We start from the raw sequence: 19,465 nt of genomic DNA on the forward strand, positions 1-19,465 counted from the left end.
AGAAGCAAGATTAGTTTTAAATGATGTTATGAACTCTTGTTTCTTTCGTTTAAAAGACAATGTAACTCTCTTGTTTGATGAATAAAACATAACTTTAATTACCATGGTTGTGGAACAATAATTCTGTTACAACACTCCCTGACGTTTCCGCCGCGGTTGTATGTTATACGCGGTCGGGGTGTGATAGAAGAGTTAGTATCAGAGCCAATGGTTATAGGGAATTAGGTTATTAGTAATGCTTTGACCTAGACTATAACCTTTCTAGGACCCCAACACAAGTTATCTTGTGTTTAGATCTTAAAACATGCACTTCACCTATCCTTAGGTGATTGCCAAAACAAGAACCCAATTTTCCGAAACGATTTTTGAAAATCAATCATCTGTTTTTAAATGATTTATTTTAAGGTTTTGAACCCTTCGATTTTCAGAATGATTTTGAAAATTTAATCATCCATTTTTGAATAATTCTTTTGGCCTTGTGCCTTCCAAGTTTTCAAAATCTCGTCAAAGTTTTGGGTTCTAAATAGTGTGAATACGTGCAAACTGGAAGGGTGAATGCCTGTACCCTGAGTTTTCTGTCTAAGGCTAGAGTGTTCGTACAAATCTACATAATCGGATCAGTCACTCTTACCTGGGAACTCTTGGGGTGAGTGTTCACTTATAGGGGAGCATGTCTTCGCGATACATTATTTCTGACCCATTTACTTTGATTAGTCACTATGTCTCGTTTGTTTGCTTTGTGATACGGACAAATGACCACCATCTTTGCTTTTGTCGATTTTATTTCATCTCATTCTTTTCATCTAGTCATCTTACTCGTTTCCTCTCATGTTTCCTCTTTTAGAATGACTCCTCGACGCGAAAATCCGCTATCTAATGCTGAAATGCCAGATATCATGGCGCAGCATATGGCCGCTGTACTCCCAGACATTATTGCTCAAGTGAACCAAGCCAACAATAACCAAAATGCTCCATGCAATTTCAAGAGTTTCAATTCGGTTAAACCACTCAAGTTCAGTGGTTCTGAAGGGGCAAATGGGCTCCTTTAATGGTTCGAGAGCATTGAGAGTACGTTTCGTCACGTTCAGTGTCCTGAAAATTGGAAAGTCGAGTTTGCTTCAAGTGTATTTCAGAAGAGGGCTGTTACATGGTGGAACGGGGTTATGAGAGACCGTGGTGTTGAGGTTGCGTTAGCACAAACATGGGCTGAACTTAGAGCTCTTATGATGAGGGAGTTTTGTCCTCGTCATGAATTAAGGGCTTTAGAAAGGGAGTTTGATGATTTGAAACAGGATAGTGATGAGCACCGGGCTTACACTGACAGGTATCAGGAGTTGAGCTTACTTTGCCCTACCATGGTTACCCCACTTGAGAAAGCTATCGAGAGGTATATTGATGGCTTACCTGACTCTGTACAAGACATCGTCACTGGTAGTAACCCTACCACAGTTCGTCAGGCAATTGAGTTAGCTGCAACATTGACAGAGTCACAGGTTCGAAAGGGTAAACTACACAGGAAGGGTGACAAGGGCAAGAAACAGTCGTCTGATAAGGGTGAGAGCAAGAAGGGTAAGAATAAGAAGGGCAAGGATTCGGGTTCCTCGAAGGTGTCACACCCCCAAAATCCACACGCGGAGTATCACCGCTTGGGAGCGTGACTGACCAGGATCAAGCCACCAATCATATTGAACATGCAATTAATATCAAGTAAAATAAAAGTAAACCATCCATTCAACACGAAAGGTGTTCAAACAAAACCATAGTTTCAAAATGTAGCGGAAGCATAGTAAATAATCCAGTAGTAGTTAACAGTTTTTAAGTGTCATAATAGTTCAACAGAAAAGCCACGATCCTTGTCCACAACGACCCGCTTCTCCAGTGCAAACTCCAAGTACCTAACGATCTGCAAGGCATGTAACAGAATGATCAACAAACTAGTTGAGCGAGTTCACAGTTAATAGTTTAGTTTGGGTAATAATGCGTTCGTTCAGTTAAGTCTCATATCGTATCAGTTCCATCGCGGCCTCACAGGCATGTGTGCGAAGATTAGGTTCATTAGTTCGCGACCGTAGTCTTTACCGACCAGGGTGTGTGCGAAGGCAATTTATCAGTTCGTTCGCGACCATAGTCTTTACCGACAAGGGTGTGTGCGAAGGCAGTTGAGTAGTTCGTTCGCGACCATAGTCTTTACCGACCAGGGTGTGTGCGAAGGCAGTTCGTAAGCATCAACAGTTTAATCGTTCATTATAATATCAAAGTATGCACAAGTAATCATCCAACCCATTCCCACCCTGGGAACCCATGCCTTGGCTGTGTGAACTCACCTTGGTTTGCTCGGTATGCTAGGTTATGCACTCACAAGTAATTAATCACGTCCTATTGTATGCACGTATAACAAATCAGTTCATGTTCGCAATGATACGCATGCAATTTAATGTTCACATAACAGTCAGTTTGCATATCGGCACAACACGTATTGTTTCACATCAAATCATCAGCTAGTGTACACGAATACCAATGTTAACATCCATCACTAAGCATGGCATGCCAAATAAATCAAACATACATTCCAACATTCAAAATATGTTCATAATTATATACCTTTCGATCCACCCTTATCTTTCGGTACATTAGTGATCTTTCGACAAACAGTTATCACAGTTATCCTTCGGACCGAATGTTATGTTTCGAACCAATGCCATCTTTCGACCAACTGTCATCTTTCGGTCAAACTAATTATGTTTCGGTCAATGCTATCCTTCGGTCAATGCTCCTATGGTTCGAAGGACAAGTATCTTTCGGTCGCTACTATGTTTCGACTAACTACCATCTTTCGATAAATATCAGTTACGGAATATCAGTTACGTTTTTTCAAAGTTTCCAAGTTTTCCAAACTGATTGTCAATCAATCAACACTATTCTAAGAAATATGATAATACAATAATCAATCAACCATGTATACTTTAAGTGTTTTTCTCAAGAACCCTAACTCCAAATCAAGTCTAACAATCAAACATAACACCTCGGTATTTATACAAGTCAGATACATCACAACCGAAACATCCTTGATCAAACATACCATCTAAATTTCTGATTCATAATCATCCTGATAATCATGCAATTCTAATACGCAAACAAAGCATGGAAGCCGAACAATAACCACAATCACATACCCGAATGGCTAGAACATTAACACATGATCAATACTAAACACCATCGATTATTACATACTAAATCATGCTATCAAAATCTTAGATTATCATATCACACATAACATCATGTCATCAAACGATGATAGTGAAACACTAACCGGATTAGGGGATTGAAACTAGTGGGGTTTCGGGTGCACAAGAACTTTCAGCCGACTCCAAGACTTCGAGAGAGAGAGAAGGGTATTAGGGTTTTTAGAAACTAACTGCCGGTTACATGCATCACGTATTTAAACGTATCACAGAAATGGGCCAAGCCCATTAGAAAGACTGGGCCGAAAGATGTCGAAGGATAAAATCCTTGGTCGAAGGATATGTTTCGTGGTCCTTCTGGTCGAAAGGTGTCGAAGGATCCTACCTTTGCTCGAAGGGTATGGTTCGAGATCCTTCGAACCTAAGGTTATCTTTCGTGCTCCTTCGAATCCTTCGAACTGTATGTCATGTTTCGTGATCTAGACTAAGTGTTTGAATAATAATTCTAACATTATTTTCTACCACAGCAAGTAATCACATATAGGCAAAATGACAATACGTTTCATTAAAACACAACGCGTACAATTTCAAGTCCACAATCCAAACAACTAAACAGTCAAAGTCAACGCGCATTTAATGCGAAAGTGAAAGTCAGAAACTCGAGTTGTCACATTATCCCCAACTTAAAAGAAATTGCGTCCCGAAATTTGGTACGCACTCACTGAGGAAGCTAGGCAAGTTACATCGTTCACTGGTTTTCCTGGGGTGTCATATCATCCCCCCGTTGATTTGGAATTTCGTCCCGAAATTCAGTAGTAGTAGCTTCAGCCTCAGAAGTGGATGCATTGGTTTCGAATAACTGGGGATACTTTTCTTTCATCTGATCTTCGCGTTCCCAGGTATACTCTGGACCACGCTGGGAGTTCCAACGAACTCGAACAAGAGGGATTCTCTTGTGTTTGAGGACCTTAACATCCCGGTCCGTGATTTCAACTGGTTCCTCGACGAACTGCAACCGCTCGTCGATAGTGAGTTCCTTAAAAGGAACTATAAGGGTCTCATCTGACAGGCACTTCTTCAGATTTGACACGTGAAATACATTGTGAACTGCACCGAGTTCAGCTGGTAGGTTTAATCTGTAGGCTACTTTGCCAATCTTTTCTAAGATTTCGAATGGTCCGACGTACCGCGGATTCAGTTTGCCCCTTTTTCCAAAACGTACCACACCCTTCCAGGGTGAAACTTTCAATAAAACCCGGTCCCCGACCTCAAATTCCAATGGCTTTCTACGCTTGTCCGCGTAGGCTTTCTGACGGTCGCGTGCTGCCGCCATGCGTTGTCGTATCTGCGCAATCTTTTCTGTGGCGTCCACAACAATATCTGGACCCGTAATCTGACTATCCCCCACCTCTGCCCAACAGAGAGGTGACCGGCATTTACGTCCGTACAATGCCTCGAATGGAGCGGCTTGAATGCTGGTATGGTAACTGTTATTGTATGAAAACTCCACTAAAGGGAGGTGCTTTTCCCAGCCGTTGCCGAAATCGATAACGCACGCTCGAAGCATGTCTTCTAGAGTTTGGATAGTTCGCTCAGACTGCCCATCCGTCTGAGGATGATATGCTGTGCTCATGTCCAAACGTGAGCCGAAGGATTTGTGCATCGCTTGCCAAAGCTCTGACGTGAATCGTGCATCGCGATCCGAAATGATAGAGGTTGGCACTCCGTGCCTCGAAACAACTTCTTTCTAGTAAATGTCTGCTAAGGTAGAAAACTTATCCGTTTCTTTGATAGCCAAGAAGTGAGCAGACTTTGTGAGTCGATCGACGATTACCCAAATAGTGTCATTCCCACGCTGGGATCTAGGTAAGCCCGTAACGAAATCCATGGAAATTTCTTCCCATTTCCACTGCGGTATCTTGGGCTGCTGAAGTAGACCAGCTGGTTTCTGATATTCAACCTTGACTCTCGCACAGGTTAAGCATTTGCCAACATAGGTGGCGATGTGGGCCTTCATACAAGGCCACCAATAAGTAGTACTGATGTCGTGGTACATTTTATCCGACCCTGGATGTACCGAATAGCGAGACTTGTGAGCTTCATCCATTACAAGTTCGCGTAAACCGCCATAAAGTGGGACCCAAATACGCCCCGTTACGTAGTAGGCGCCGTCTTCCTTTTGTTCCATGCGTTGCCTTGAGCCGCGTAAGGCTTCAGCTTTGACGTTTTCGTGTTTCAGAGCTTCCATCTGAGCAGCTCGTATCTGTGCAGGAAGACTGGACTGAATAGTAAGCTGTAGCGCTCGCACGCGCTTAGGTAGAGTGTCTTTCCGACTGAGGGCATCAGCCACAACATTGGCCTTGCCTGGATGATACTTGATGGCGCATTCATAGTCGTTTAGAAGTTCAACCCATCTCCGTTGACGCATATTCAAATCCTTTTGCTTAAGAATATGCTCGAGACTCCTGTGATCGGTGTAAATCGTGCACCTGGTACCGTACAGGTAGTGTCGCCATATCTTAAGCGCGAAAACAACAGCTCCCAGCTCTAAATCGTGCGTCGTATAATTCCGTTCATGAACCTTGAGTTGCCGCGAAGCGTAGGCAATAACTTTATCCCGCTGCATCAATACACAACCAAGCCCCTGTATCGATGCGTCACAATAAACCACGAAGTCATCCGTGCCCTCTGGCAATGAGAGAATAGGTGCGCTGCAAAGCCTATCCTTTAAGTACTGAAAAGCGGTCTCTTGTGTACTACCCCATCTGTAAACGACACCTTTCTGTGTTAACATAGTAAGTGGTTGCGCGATCTTGGAGAAGTCTTTAATAAATCGCCTGTAGTAACCCGCCAAACCCAAGAATTGGCGTATTTCAGTCGGTGTACGCGGTGCTGGCCAGTTTCTGATCGAATCAACCTTGGATGGATCGACATGAATCCCATCCTTGTTTACCACATGGCCTAAGAAGTGGACTTCACGAAGCCAGAAGTCGCATTTTGAAAACTTTGCGTACAGTTGCTCCTTTCGAAGAAGTTCCAGGATAAGACGTAAGTGCTGCTCGTGCTCCTCCTGACTCTTGGAGTAGATCAAAATGTCGTCGATGAAGACGATAACAAACTTATCAAGATACGGTTTGCACACCCTGTTCATAAGATCCATGAAGACTGCAGGCGCGTTCGTAAGCCCGAATGGCATGACAAGAAATTCGTAATGACCGTAGCGAGTTCTGAAAGCGGTTTTGGAGACGTCCTCATCCCGGACTCTCAGCTGATGATACCCTGACCTTAAATCAATCTTGGAATAATAACACGACCCTTGCAACTGGTCGAATAGATCATCTATGCGCGGAAGAGGATAACGGTTCTTCACCGTCACCTTATTGAGTTCACGGTAGTCGATGCACATCCTGAACGTACCGTCTTTCTTCTTTACAAATAACACTGGAGCTCCCCAAGGCGAAGAGCTTGGACGAATAAAGCCCTTTTCCAAGAGCTCTTGTAGTTGCTTCGACAGTTCTTCCAGTTCGGTTGGAGCTAAACGATACGGTGCGCGGGCTATTGGTGCTGCTCCAGGAGCTAACTCAATCTGAAACTCGACTTGACGATGAGGAGGTAAACCAGGTAAATCTTCAGGAAACACTTGAGGAAAATCACGCACAACTGGTATATCCTCCAGCTTCTTTTCCTTTGCTGATGCGTCAGTGACAAGTGCCAGAATGGCAGTATGTCCCTTTCGTAAACATTTCTGCGCCTTTAAGTAAGAGATGATGCCAACCACAGCACCACTCTTGTCACCTTGTACTTCGAGAGATTCCTGACTGGAGCGAGGAATACGAATAACTTTTTCTTTGCATAAGATCTCCGCATGATGTTGGGATAACCAATCCATACCGATGACGACGTCGAAACTACCCAAAACTATGGGTATGAGATCAATCGAGAAAGTCTGACCCGCTAGAACAATACTACAACCCTTGACTACCTGTGCGGCTTCTACACTTTTACCATTGGCTAGTTCTACGACGTGTTTGGTGTCTAGGGGTGTTGGTGTACGTTTTAATAATTTACTCATTTTCAATGACATATAACTTGTATCAGCACCCGAATCAAATAAGACAGTAACATAAATATCGTCGAGAAGAAACTTACCCATAACCACATTGGGATCATTCACTGCATCTCCTCGACCCAACACAAAAGCACGACCACGAGCTTCATTGCCGTTGTTGTTGTTGTTTCCCCCGTTGTTGTTGTTACCATTACCCTGATTGTTGTTATTTCCGTTGCCCTGGTTGTTGTTGTTGTTGTTGCGATTCTGGTTCAACTGAGGGCAATCGCGTTTGTAATGACCTTCAGCCCCACACTGGAAACATCCCCGATTTCCACGCTGTGGCTGCTGCTGCTGATTCTGTGGAGCTGGCGGTGGGAGTTGCTGGTTCTGGTTTACTGGTCGCGCGCTTCTACAATCTTTGGCCTCATGGCCCATCTTGTGGCATCTTTGACAGCGATCTTTCCGACACCTTCCACTGTGGTGTTTGTTGCACTTGTTGCACCACGGATGATTTCCCTGATAACCTCGTTGTCCCTGACTTCCCGATGATTGCTGACTCGGACTCTGGTAATCGTTGGTGCGACGTTGCTGAGTTTGGGACTGAACAGACACCGATCCCCTGCTGGAATCCCCATCCCATTTTCTCTTGTTGTCGCTGGGTGTAGCAGAAGTAGCAGCTGTAGTGGCAGCAGTAGCACTGATACGCTTTGGCAGTTTTGTTCTGATCCACTGCCTGATCGGTGATGCGATGAGCGAGACGCTGTATTTCCTGGATGTTGTTGAGATTAGCCGAGGTAACGTGGCTCTGTATTTCTGGCGCCAAACCTTTGAGATACAACTCAATACGCTTGTATGGAGGGTCCACCATAGTTGGACATAACACAGCCAACTCATTCGATCTCTTGGTGTAAGCTTCGATTTCCGAACCAACCATTTTCAAGTTATACAACTCGTCCTCCAACTTGTGAATGTCTTCTCTAGTGCAGTATTCCCTCTTGATCAGTTCTTTGAATTCATTCCAGGGTGTGGCGTTAGCAGCTGCCAACCCTAAGATCTGCACTTGTGCGTTCCACCAAGTGAGCGCAATCCCTTCAAGTGTGCCAGTGGCGAACTTCACCCTGCGAGCCTCAGGGCATTCACACATTTCGAAAACCGACTCGAGCTTTTCAAACCAGTGGAGGAGTCCAACTGCTCCCTCCGTGCCACTGAACGAACTAGGACGACATTCCATGAAATTCTTGAAGGTGCACCCAGGCTGTTGCTGAGCGGGTTGACCTATTGTGTACGAATAGGGCAAAGTTAAGTACGAGAATTAATGTAGGATCTAAAGATCCTAGTGTCTATACTGCAGGGTATACTACCTGCTTGGGCGGCTGCAACTGCCGCAGCAACGAGAGCCTCTAGCTGGGCTTGAGTCATGGTAATTCGTGCGGCCATTGATCTTCACATCAAAGGCAACATAAGTGAGAAAGGTTCGCGAATAGTGCGATGACAGAAGAGTGTAAGCACATAAGTATTCTCATGCAATGACAAGTTGTGAGCAAAGTAATGTAAGCATACTACGAGCAAAGTTCTATGCAAATTCTAGCATGTAGGCAATAAACATAAACCTTATTACCTAAGAAGTTGAGTCTTGCACGTGGAGCGAAGCGTCGTTGTGGATCGTTGAGAGCACTGTTCTGGTTATAGTCTGGTTTTAATAAAAACGTTTTTCCATATTAAAACCAAGTTCTCTATAACCAATGGCTCTGATACCAATCTGTCACACCCCCAAAATCCACACGCGGAGTATCACCGCTTGGGAGCGTGACTGACCAGGATCAAGCCACCAATCATATTGAACATGCAATTAATATCAAGTAAAATAAAAGTAAACCATCCATTCAACACGAAAGGTGTTCAAACAAAACCATAGTTTCAAAATGTAGCGGAAGCATAGTAAATAATCCAGTAGTAGTTAACAGTTTTTAAGTGTCATAATAGTTCAACAGAAAAGCCACGATCCTTGTCCACAACGACCCGCTTCTCCAGTGCAAACTCCAAGTACCTAACGATCTGCAAGGCATGTAACAGAATGATCAACAAACTAGTTGAGCGAGTTCACAGTTAATAGTTTAGTTTGGGTAATAATGCGTTCGTTCAGTTAAGTCTCATATCGTATCAGTTCCATCGCGGCCTCACAGGCATGTGTGCGAAGATTAGGTTCATTAGTTCGCGACCGTAGTCTTTACCGACCAGGGTGTGTGCGAAGGCAATTTATCAGTTCGTTCGCGACCATAGTCTTTACCGACCAGGGTGTGTGCGAAGGCAGTTGAGTAGTTCGTTCGCGACCATAGTCTTTACCGACCAGGGTGTGTGCGAAGGCAGTTTGTAAGCATCAACAGTTTAATCGTTCGTTATAATATCAAAGTATGCACAAGTAATCATCCAACCCATTCCCACCCTGGGAACCCATGCCTTGGCTGTGTGAACTCACCTTGGTTTGCTCGGTATGCTAGGTTATGCACTCACAAGTAATTAATCACGTCCTATTGTATGCACGTATAACAAATCAGTTCATGTTCGCAATGATACGCATGCAATTTAATGTTCACATAACAGTCAGTTTGCATATCGGCACAACACGTATTGTTTCACATCAAATCATCAGCTAGTGTACACGAATACCAATGTTAACATCCATCACTAAGCATGGCATGCCAAATAAATCAAACATACATTCCAACATTCAAAATATGTTCATAATTATATACCTTTCGATCCACCCTTATCTTTCGGTACATTAGTGATCTTTCGACAAACAGTTATCACAGTTATCCTTCGGACCGAATGTTATGTTTCGAACCAATGCCATCTTTCGACCAACTGTCATCTTTCGGTCAAACTAATTATGTTTCGGTCAATGCTATCCTTCGGTCAATGCTCCTATGGTTCGAAGGACAAGTATCTTTCGGTCGCTACTATGTTTCGACTAACTACCATCTTTCGATAAATATCAGTTTTTTTTTTGGGTAAAGGGTTACCCCGGTGATTCTATTAAAATGCAACCGCAATGAAGTACAAGTAGTGAGGATGTGTTCCACACTAGTTCATATACAGGACATGCCCCATATATGTAAAACAAAACAAATCCAAAGACCTATAAAACCCCAAAGACCTAGTCTACTATACATCATGACTCGACATATCAGTTACGGAATATCAGTTACGTTTTTTCAAAGTTTCCAAGTTTTCCAAACTGATTGTCAATCAATCAACACTATTCTAAGAAATATGATAATACAATAATCAATCAACCATGTATACTTTAAGTGTTTTTCTCAAGAACCCTAACTCCAAATCAAGTCTAACAATCAAACATAACACCTCGGTATTTATACAAGTCAGATACATCACAACCGAAACATCCTTGATCAAACATACCATCTAAATTTCTGATTCATAATCATCCTGATAATCATGCAATTCTAATACGCAAACAAAGCATGGAAGCCGAACAATAACCACAATCACATACCCGAATGGCTAGAACATTAACACATGATCAATACTAAACACCATCGATTATTACATACTAAATCATGCTATCAAAATCTTAGATTATCATATCACACACAACATCATGTCATCAAACGATGATAGTGAAACACTAACCGGATTAGGGGATTGAAACTAGTGGGGTTTCGGGTGCACAAGAACTTTCAGCCGACTCCAAGACTTCGAGAGAGAGAGAGAAGGGTATTAGGGTTTTTAGAAACTAACTGCCGGTTACATGCATCACGTATTTAAACGTATCACAGAAATGGGCCAAGCCCATTAGAAAGACTGGGCCGAAAGATGTCGAAGGATAAAATCCTTGGTCGAAGGATATGTTTCGTGGTTCTTCTGGTCGAAAGGTGTCGAAGGATCCTACCTTTGCTCGAAGGGTATGGTTCGAGATCCTTCGAACCTAAGGTTATCTTTCGTGCTCCTTCGAATCCTTCGAACTGTATGTCATGTTTCGTGATCTAGACTAAGTGTTTGAATAATAATTCTAACATTATTTTCTACCATAGCAAGTAATCACATATAGGCAAAATGACAATACGTTTCATTAAAACACAACGCGTACAATTTCAAGTCCACAATCCAAACAACTAAACAGTCAAAGTCAACGCGCATTTAATGCGAAAGTGAAAGTCAGAAACTCGAGTTGTCACAGAAGGGGTCTGGGAAGCGTAAGGCTTCCCAGAATTTTGCTGTCACTGCTCAAGCAAACCAGGCAGCTCCCAACCAACCCGCACAGCCTCCAGCTAAGAAACGGTATGCGGGGAATGCACCTTGGTGCAATAGATGCAATAGCCACCATCAGCCGCAACTTCCGTGCCGTTTCTGTACCAACTGTGGGAAGTCGGGTCATCTTGCTGATGTTTGTCGTTTTGCTCAGAATCAAGCTGCTCATAATCCAGCTCAACAGGTTGCTCAGCCGCCTGCTCAACAGCAAGCACAAGCTGCACGACCTCATTTTCCTCCTGGATCGTGCTATAATTGTGGAGACCTTAGTATTAGTTTTAGTATTAGTATTAGTATTAGTATTAGTATTAGTATTAGTATTAGTATTAGTATTAGTATTAGTATTAGTATTAGTATTAGTATTAGTATTAGTATTAGTATTAGTATTAGTATTAGTATTAGTATTAGTATTAGTATTAGTATTAGTATTAGTATTAGTATTAGTATTAGTATTAGTATTAGTATTAGTATTAGTATTAGTATTAGTATTAGTATTAGTATTAGTATTAGTATTAGTATTAGTATTAGTATTAGTATTAGTATTAGTATTAGTATTAGTATTAGTATTAGTATTAGTATTAGTATTAGTATTAGTATTAGTATTAGTATTAGTATTAGTATTAGTATTAGTATTAGTATTAGTATTAGTATTAGTATTAGTATTAGTATTAGTATTAGTATTAGTATTAGTATTAGTGTTATTAGTGTTATTAGTGTTACTAGTCTTAGTATTAGTCTTAGTATTAGTATTAGTATTAGTATTAGTATTAGTATTAGTATTAGTATTAGTATTAGTATTAGTATTAGTATTAGTATTAGTATTAGTATTAGTATTAGTATTAGTATTAGTATTAGTATTAGTATTAGTATTAGTATTAGTATTAGTATTAGTATTAGTATTAGTATTAGTATAGTATTTAGTATTAGTATTAGTATTAGTATTAGTATTAGTATTAGTATTAGTATTAGTATTAGTATTAGTATTAGTATTAGTATTAGCATTAGCATTAGTATTAGTATTAGTAATGTATTATTAGTATTAGTATCATTAGTATTAGTATTATTAGTTTTATTAGTCTTAGTATTAGTATTATTAATATTAGTATTAGTATTAGTCTTAGTATTAGTATTATTAGTATTAGTATTAATATTATTAGTATTAGTATTATTAGTATTAGTATTAGTATTATTTGTATTAGTATTATTAGTATTAGTATTATTAATATTAGTATTAGTATTATTGTTAGTCTTAGTATTAGTATTAGTATTAGTACTAGTAGTATTATTAGTATTATTAGTATTAGTAGTATTATTAGTATTAGTGTTAGTGTTAGTGTTGGTGTTGGTGTTGGTGTTGGTGTTGGTGTTGGTGTTGGTGTTGGTGTTGGTGGTGTGGTGTTGGTGTTGGTGTTGGTGTTGGTGTTGGTGTTGGTGTTGGTGTTGGTGTTGGTGTTGGTGTTGGTGTTGGTGTTGGTGTTGGTGTTGGTGTTGGTGTTGGTGTTGGTGTTGGTGTTGGTGTTGGTGTTGGTGTTGGTGTTGGTGTTAGTGTTAGTGTTAGTGTTAGTGTTAGTGTTAGTATTAGTATTAGTATTAGTAGTATTATTAGTGTTATTAGTCTTCACGTTCCCACGTGTACTCGGGTCCGTGCTTAGAGTTCCAATGTACTTTGACAAGTCTAGTTGACTTTCCAGTCGGTAACTGTGACAACCCGACTTCTTGAGGTTAGTATTATCCTATTCCCCGACTCCTTTGTTGTATTTACATATCCTAGATCAGTGTGTTAGTGGGTATATGTTGCAAACCTGTACTTGTTAATGAGTAACGTATTGGAATACTGGATTTTGCTAAGACATCTTTCAACCAAAGATCCTTCGACCGAAAGGTCCAACCTTCGAAGGATCATATAACCGAAAGATCCAGCCTTCGAAGGATCACGAAACATAACCTTCGACCCAAGATCTATCCTTCGACCCAGGATAGGACCCTTCGACAATCCTTCGGACTAAGAAGGATCCTTCGAGCCAAGACCCAATCCTTCGATGTGAGGCCTTAACTTTCGGCCCAACTTGCTACCGGCCCAAACCCCCACCTATATTAAACAGCAGTTACGTAGAAGGCATAGAGTCAATCGAACAATTCCAAACCCTAGAAACCTTTTGGGCGACGGCAGAAATCAGGAACCTCCTGTTGTGTTCATCATCATATTCTCATCCATCATTCGGTTAGTATAATCCTTTGCATATTGTTCCTATGTGATGATCTCAATTACATGATCTTGTTTGATAGATAGTTCATGCATGGAACTAGGGTTTAACAGGTAGGTGATTGATTGACGATTTCTGTGATATAATGTTGATTGATGTTATTGTTCCACGTTCTTGTTTCAATCGATTAGGGTTAATTTGGTGAATGGGTTCGGGTCGTTGTAGAACCGGACTAGGGTTAATCGGTTGTATTCTAGCCAATCGGATAGGCTATTGATTATTGTTGTTCGGTTATCATGATCTGTTTGAACATTACATCGTACATTAGAGCACAAGTATGCACTCATTCACACACGTTCACAGACTGACTCCTGGTGAAAACACAAAACGTGATTGCTGGATCGTATGATTAGGGTTTCTGTAACCGAAAGATGCTGTAATCGATTGTTAATTGTTAAGTGTAACCGAAAGATAACTGTGGTAGTCGAAGGATAACTGGCACGTTCGAAACATGAGATTTGGTTCGAAACATGACACTTGGTTCGAAACATAGCACTTGGTTCGAAACATAGCAGTTGGTTCGAAACATATCTGTTGTGATCGAAAGATGAGTGTACCGAAACATATATATATTATGATCGAAAGATGAGTGTATCGAAACATATCCGTTGTGTTCGAAAGATGAGTGTACCGAAACATAACTGTTGTTGTCGAATGATAACTGTGAATCGAAAGATGACTAATGTGTCGAATGATTAAATGAGAAATGATACGTGTTGTGCTTGTATGCAAACTGACTGTTATGTGTAACTATCATAGGGCTTGGTAAATCACTGTTGTTAAAAGAGTAATTAATTCTACCGAGCAATCCCAGGTGAGTTCACTACATTCGAGCATGCGTCCCAGTGGTTGGGGACAGTCAGTGGGTATCCCATGGGGGGATAAGTCTTTGGGTAAAAACGGGTATATTGGTTAATATTCTCACCTATCATTTTTTGTAAGTCCCTCATCGGGTATTAGTTAGTAGCGCTACTTAGGTTTGGCACCCTCACCCCGTGCCTGTAGAGGACGGAGGTGAACTAATGACCCAGTCTGGCCCAGTACTAGATAGGAGTACGTGGGAAGGGCAGTCATGTATTTCAGGAGCCGTCCGTGTTTGGAAATGAGATATTAACAATATTACTTGCATTGGGTATTGAACTATTTTATATACAACGGGTAATCAAACGTTTTCTAAAACTGTAAACTCGCCAGCTTTGTCTGATACACGTGTTACATGCTCGCAGGTCCTTAGGTACTTGGAAAGCAGGAACTTGCTGGCTGGAGGGCGCGAGTGGTCATGGTTGCTTGATGGATTTATTATTAGACATTTATTTACTATGATTGATTGGATAACATTTATATTACTATACATTAACGCTTCCGCTAAACTTATGGTTTTTGAATAACTTATGTTGGGATTTCAGTATCTTTAAATAATGAAGTTTTATTTCAAACTTGTGATTCAATGTAATTGGTGGCTCATTGCTAGTCGTCACACGCCTAGCAGGGACACTCCCTAGGTGGTAATTTTGGGGGTGTGACAGTTTGGTATCAGAGCCACTGGTTATAGTGAATTGGTTTTAAAAATGTTTTATAAAACCAGACTATAACTGAACTGATACGACATACTGATACGACATGGACCATGACACTCAGCTCCAGGCAGCAAGGTTCGTCTCTTGTTTACTATTGTATAATACAGTTAGTACATACTCATGATTGATATCACACTCGAACACACACATGCCATTACAATACGAATTACTATGCTACCTGTCCATACTACGTGTTTTTAAGAGTAGGACTCTTCTTGTGTTTACATGATCTATGTTGTGATATCGACGGTCGTACTGTATGAATTAGGGGAAACCTTCTAACATGAGTAGGGAGGAACTGAGATAAGCATGCAAATCAGGTTATTATTATGGGTGCACACATAATAACAACGTGAGGTGCATGTGAGTCCCAGTAAATCTCGACTAGTGTGAAAAAGGAATCCCGCGTTGTTAGTCAATGTTGTATTAGAACCTCGAAAACTGTGAATACTATAGCAATACTTGACATTCGCCTGAAATGGTCTGTTAATTTGTTACTTCTTCCCATACTTATAGAATCATGAACGGACGTGGTGGAGGTCGTCGTGGTGGACGCGGTGGGCGTGGTGGAGGCCGCGGTGGCGGACAAGGCGAAATCCATATGACTCAAGCTGAGCTAGAGGCGTTACTCAACGCCCAGGTGGCTGCAGCCTTGGCAGCTTATCAGGCTGGTATGACATGTACCAGACATTCCTTCCTTTGAATCGTGAACTTGAGTCTTACTTGTTGGTTTATTTTCTTTCGTTAATAGGTCAGCCGGCGCCACAAAACCAGCCTCACCCACCGGTCTGCACTTTTAAAACTTTCATGGATTGCAAGCCACAGACCTTCAGTGGCACTGAAGGGGCTGTAGGACTTATACGCTGGTTCGAAAAGGCGGAGTCAGTGTTTGCGATATGTAACTGCCCAGTTGGGGATAGGGTAAAGTTTGCAGCAGGCACGCTTCAGGATGGTGCCTTGACCTGGTGGAATGCCCAGGTCCAACTGCTAGGTATTGAGGCGGCGAACGCCACTACGTGGGATGATTTCAAGGAACTGATGAGAGAGGAATATTGCCCTCGAGACGAGATACAGAAGTTAGAGAATGAGTACTACGATCTAAAAATGGTGGGGTCTGAAATTGAGGCGTATGTGAAGCGGTCGTACGAGTTAGCTGATTTGTGTCCGACTCTGTCCCGACCCATGTCCCGAAGAATCGAGTTGTTTATTAAGGGGTTACCTCCACGGGTGAAGGGTTTAGTTACAGCGGCGAACCTCAATAACCTAACTCAGATTGTTAGATTGGCGCATAAGATCGTTGACCAGGAAGTGGAGAGCGACTCATTGCCACCTCGTATTTCTAGCACTACCACAGCTGCCACTACTTCCACTGCATCTGCTTTTGATAGCAAACGTAAGTGGAACGATGCGGACAAGGGGTCCAACTCTGCACAGCCTCAGAAGAAGACGGATACTGGCAGCACCCGCAGTTTCAGTCAGACAGCATCAGTAAATCAGAACTCGAGTAACAGATCAGGGCAGGGATCATATGCGGGGAAGCTACCCTTGTGCAGCAAGTGTGATTTTCATCACAAGGGGCAGTGTACTCGAGTTTGTCATCGGTGTAATCGACCGGGGCACAAGGCCAGGGATTGTAGGACCACACTTCCAGCTCAGCAGCAGCCAGCGCAGCAGGCGGGTAGGCAACAGCCTCAGCAAACTCAGGGTAATCAGAAAGGGTGTTATCAGTGTGGGGCCGAGGGGCACTTCAAGCGAGACTGCCCTCAGCTGAGACAGAACACAGGGGGTGGTAACGGGAATAACAATGCAGGGAACAACGGGGGTAATGTTGCGCGTGGGCGCGGGTTTGTGCTGGGAGCTGGGGAAGCGCGGAACGACGGCAACGTGGTTACTGGTACGTTTTCAGTAAACGGTGTTATTGCTTCTATTTTATTTGATTCTGGTGCCGACTGGAGTTACGTGTCTTTAGAGTTTAGCTCCCAATTAGGGTTAAGTCCTACACTTCTTGTAATGAAACACATAGTAGAAATCGCAAATGGTAAAACAATCGAAGCTACACATGTTCTATTTGGGTGTAAAATCGATCTTCTGGGTCAAGTTTTCGACATTGACTTAATTCCTATTACTCTTGGAAGCTTCGACGTGATAGTTGGTATGGACTGGTTGTCCAAGTATCAAGCAGAGATTCTCTGCAAGGAGAAGATCATACGTGTTCCCCTTCCCAGTGGGGAATTTCTATCAGTTCAAGGTCATCGCAGCGGGACCCCAGTTAGCATTGTTTCGGCAATGAAGGCTCAGAAGTATTTGCGTAAGGGCTATCCTGCTATATTAGCTCTTGTTACCGATTCATCGTCTGATGAAAGGAAGATCGAGGATCTTCCAGTTGTTCGGGAATATCCTGACGTATTTCCTGAGGAACTTCCTGGTTTACCTCCACATCGTCAGGTGGAATTCCAGATTGACCTCGCCCCAGCGGCAGCCCCAGTTGCTCGTGCTCCTCATCGTCTTGCGCCAGGAGAACTGCAGGAATTATCAAACCAACTCCAAGAGCTGTTGGATAGGGGTTTCATCCGACCTAGCTCTTCCCCCTGGGGAGCCCCAGTCTTATTTGTGAAGAAGAAGGACGGGTCCTTACGAATGTGTATAGATTATCGCGAGCTCAACAAGATGACGATCAAAAACCGTTATCCTTTGCCTCGTATTGACGACCTGTTTGACCAGTTACAAGGGTCGAGCTTTTACTCTAAGATCGACTTAAGGTCCGGTTATCATCAAGTGCGAGTCAGAGAGGAAGACGTTCCCAAAACCGCGTTTCGGACGCGATACGGTCACTATGAGTTCTTGGTTATGCCATTCGGGTTAACCAACGCACCAGCGGTTTTCATGGACCTCATGAACCGCGTGTGCAAGCCATACCTTGACGACTTCGTTATCGTTTTTATTGACGACATTCTAATTTACTCCAAGAACAAGGAGGATCACGAGCGGCACCTACGCCTTATCCTAGAACTCCTGAGGAGGGAGCAGTTGTATGCAAAGTTTTCTAAGTGCGATTTTTGGATATGGGAGGTACATTTTCTGGGGCATATAGTCAATGAGGTAGGCATACATGTGGATCCTGCCAAAGTTGACGCCATTAGAAATTGGGCGGCACCAAAGAACCCTTCGGAGGTGCGACAATTTCTCGGTCTAGCAGGGTATTATCGCCGTTTCATTCAGAACTTCTCAAAGATTGCACAGCCACTCACCTCGTTAACACAGAAGAAAGTAGTTTACTCTTGGGGGACGAAACAGGAGGATGCTTTCCAGCTTTTGAAACAAAGGTTATGCAGCGCACCAATCTTATCTCTACCGGATGGCACTGAGGATTTTGTAGTTTATTGTGATGCTTCGATTCAGGGTCTCGGTTGCGTGTTGATGCAACGCGAGAAAGTGATAGCTTACGCTTCTCGACAGTTGAAGGTTCACGAGAGGAACTACACGACACATGACTTGGAGTTAGGAGCAGTAGTGTTTGCGCTAAAGATTTGGAGGCACTATTTATACGGTACGAAATGCACAATCTACACCGACCACAAGAGCCTTCAGCATATCTTCGACCAAAGAGAATTGAATATGCGACAGCGTCGTTGGGTGGAATTGTTCAATGATTACGAGTGTGCCATCAAATATCACCCAGGTAAAGCTAACGTTGTGGCGGATGCACTTAGCCGCAAAGAAACGAAACCTAAACGCGTTCGCGCATTACAGCTCACTATCCATTCCAGCCTTCCTGATAGGATTCGTACGGCCCAGACTGAGGCATTGAAGGAAGAGAACATTAAAACTGAGGGTTTGCGCGGTATGGAAAAACAGTTTGAACAGAGATCTGACGGCATCTACTACATCATGGGAAGAGTATGGGTTCCTCTGTTTGGTGATCTTAGAGAACTTGTAATGGATGAAGCACACAAGTCACGATATTCTATTCACCCGGGATCGGACAAGATGTATCACGATCTTAAGGTTATGTATTGGTGGCCGAATATGAAAGCCCTCATCGCCACGTACGTGAGTAAATGCTTAACTTGTGCTAGAGTTAAAGCGGAACACCAGAAGCCTTCGGGTCTACTACAGCAG

This window comes from Helianthus annuus, chromosome 7 (genome assembly GCF_002127325.2).
Source record: "Helianthus annuus cultivar XRQ/B chromosome 7, HanXRQr2.0-SUNRISE, whole genome shotgun sequence".
In the NCBI taxonomy this organism is placed as follows: Eukaryota; Viridiplantae; Streptophyta; class Magnoliopsida; order Asterales; family Asteraceae; genus Helianthus; species Helianthus annuus.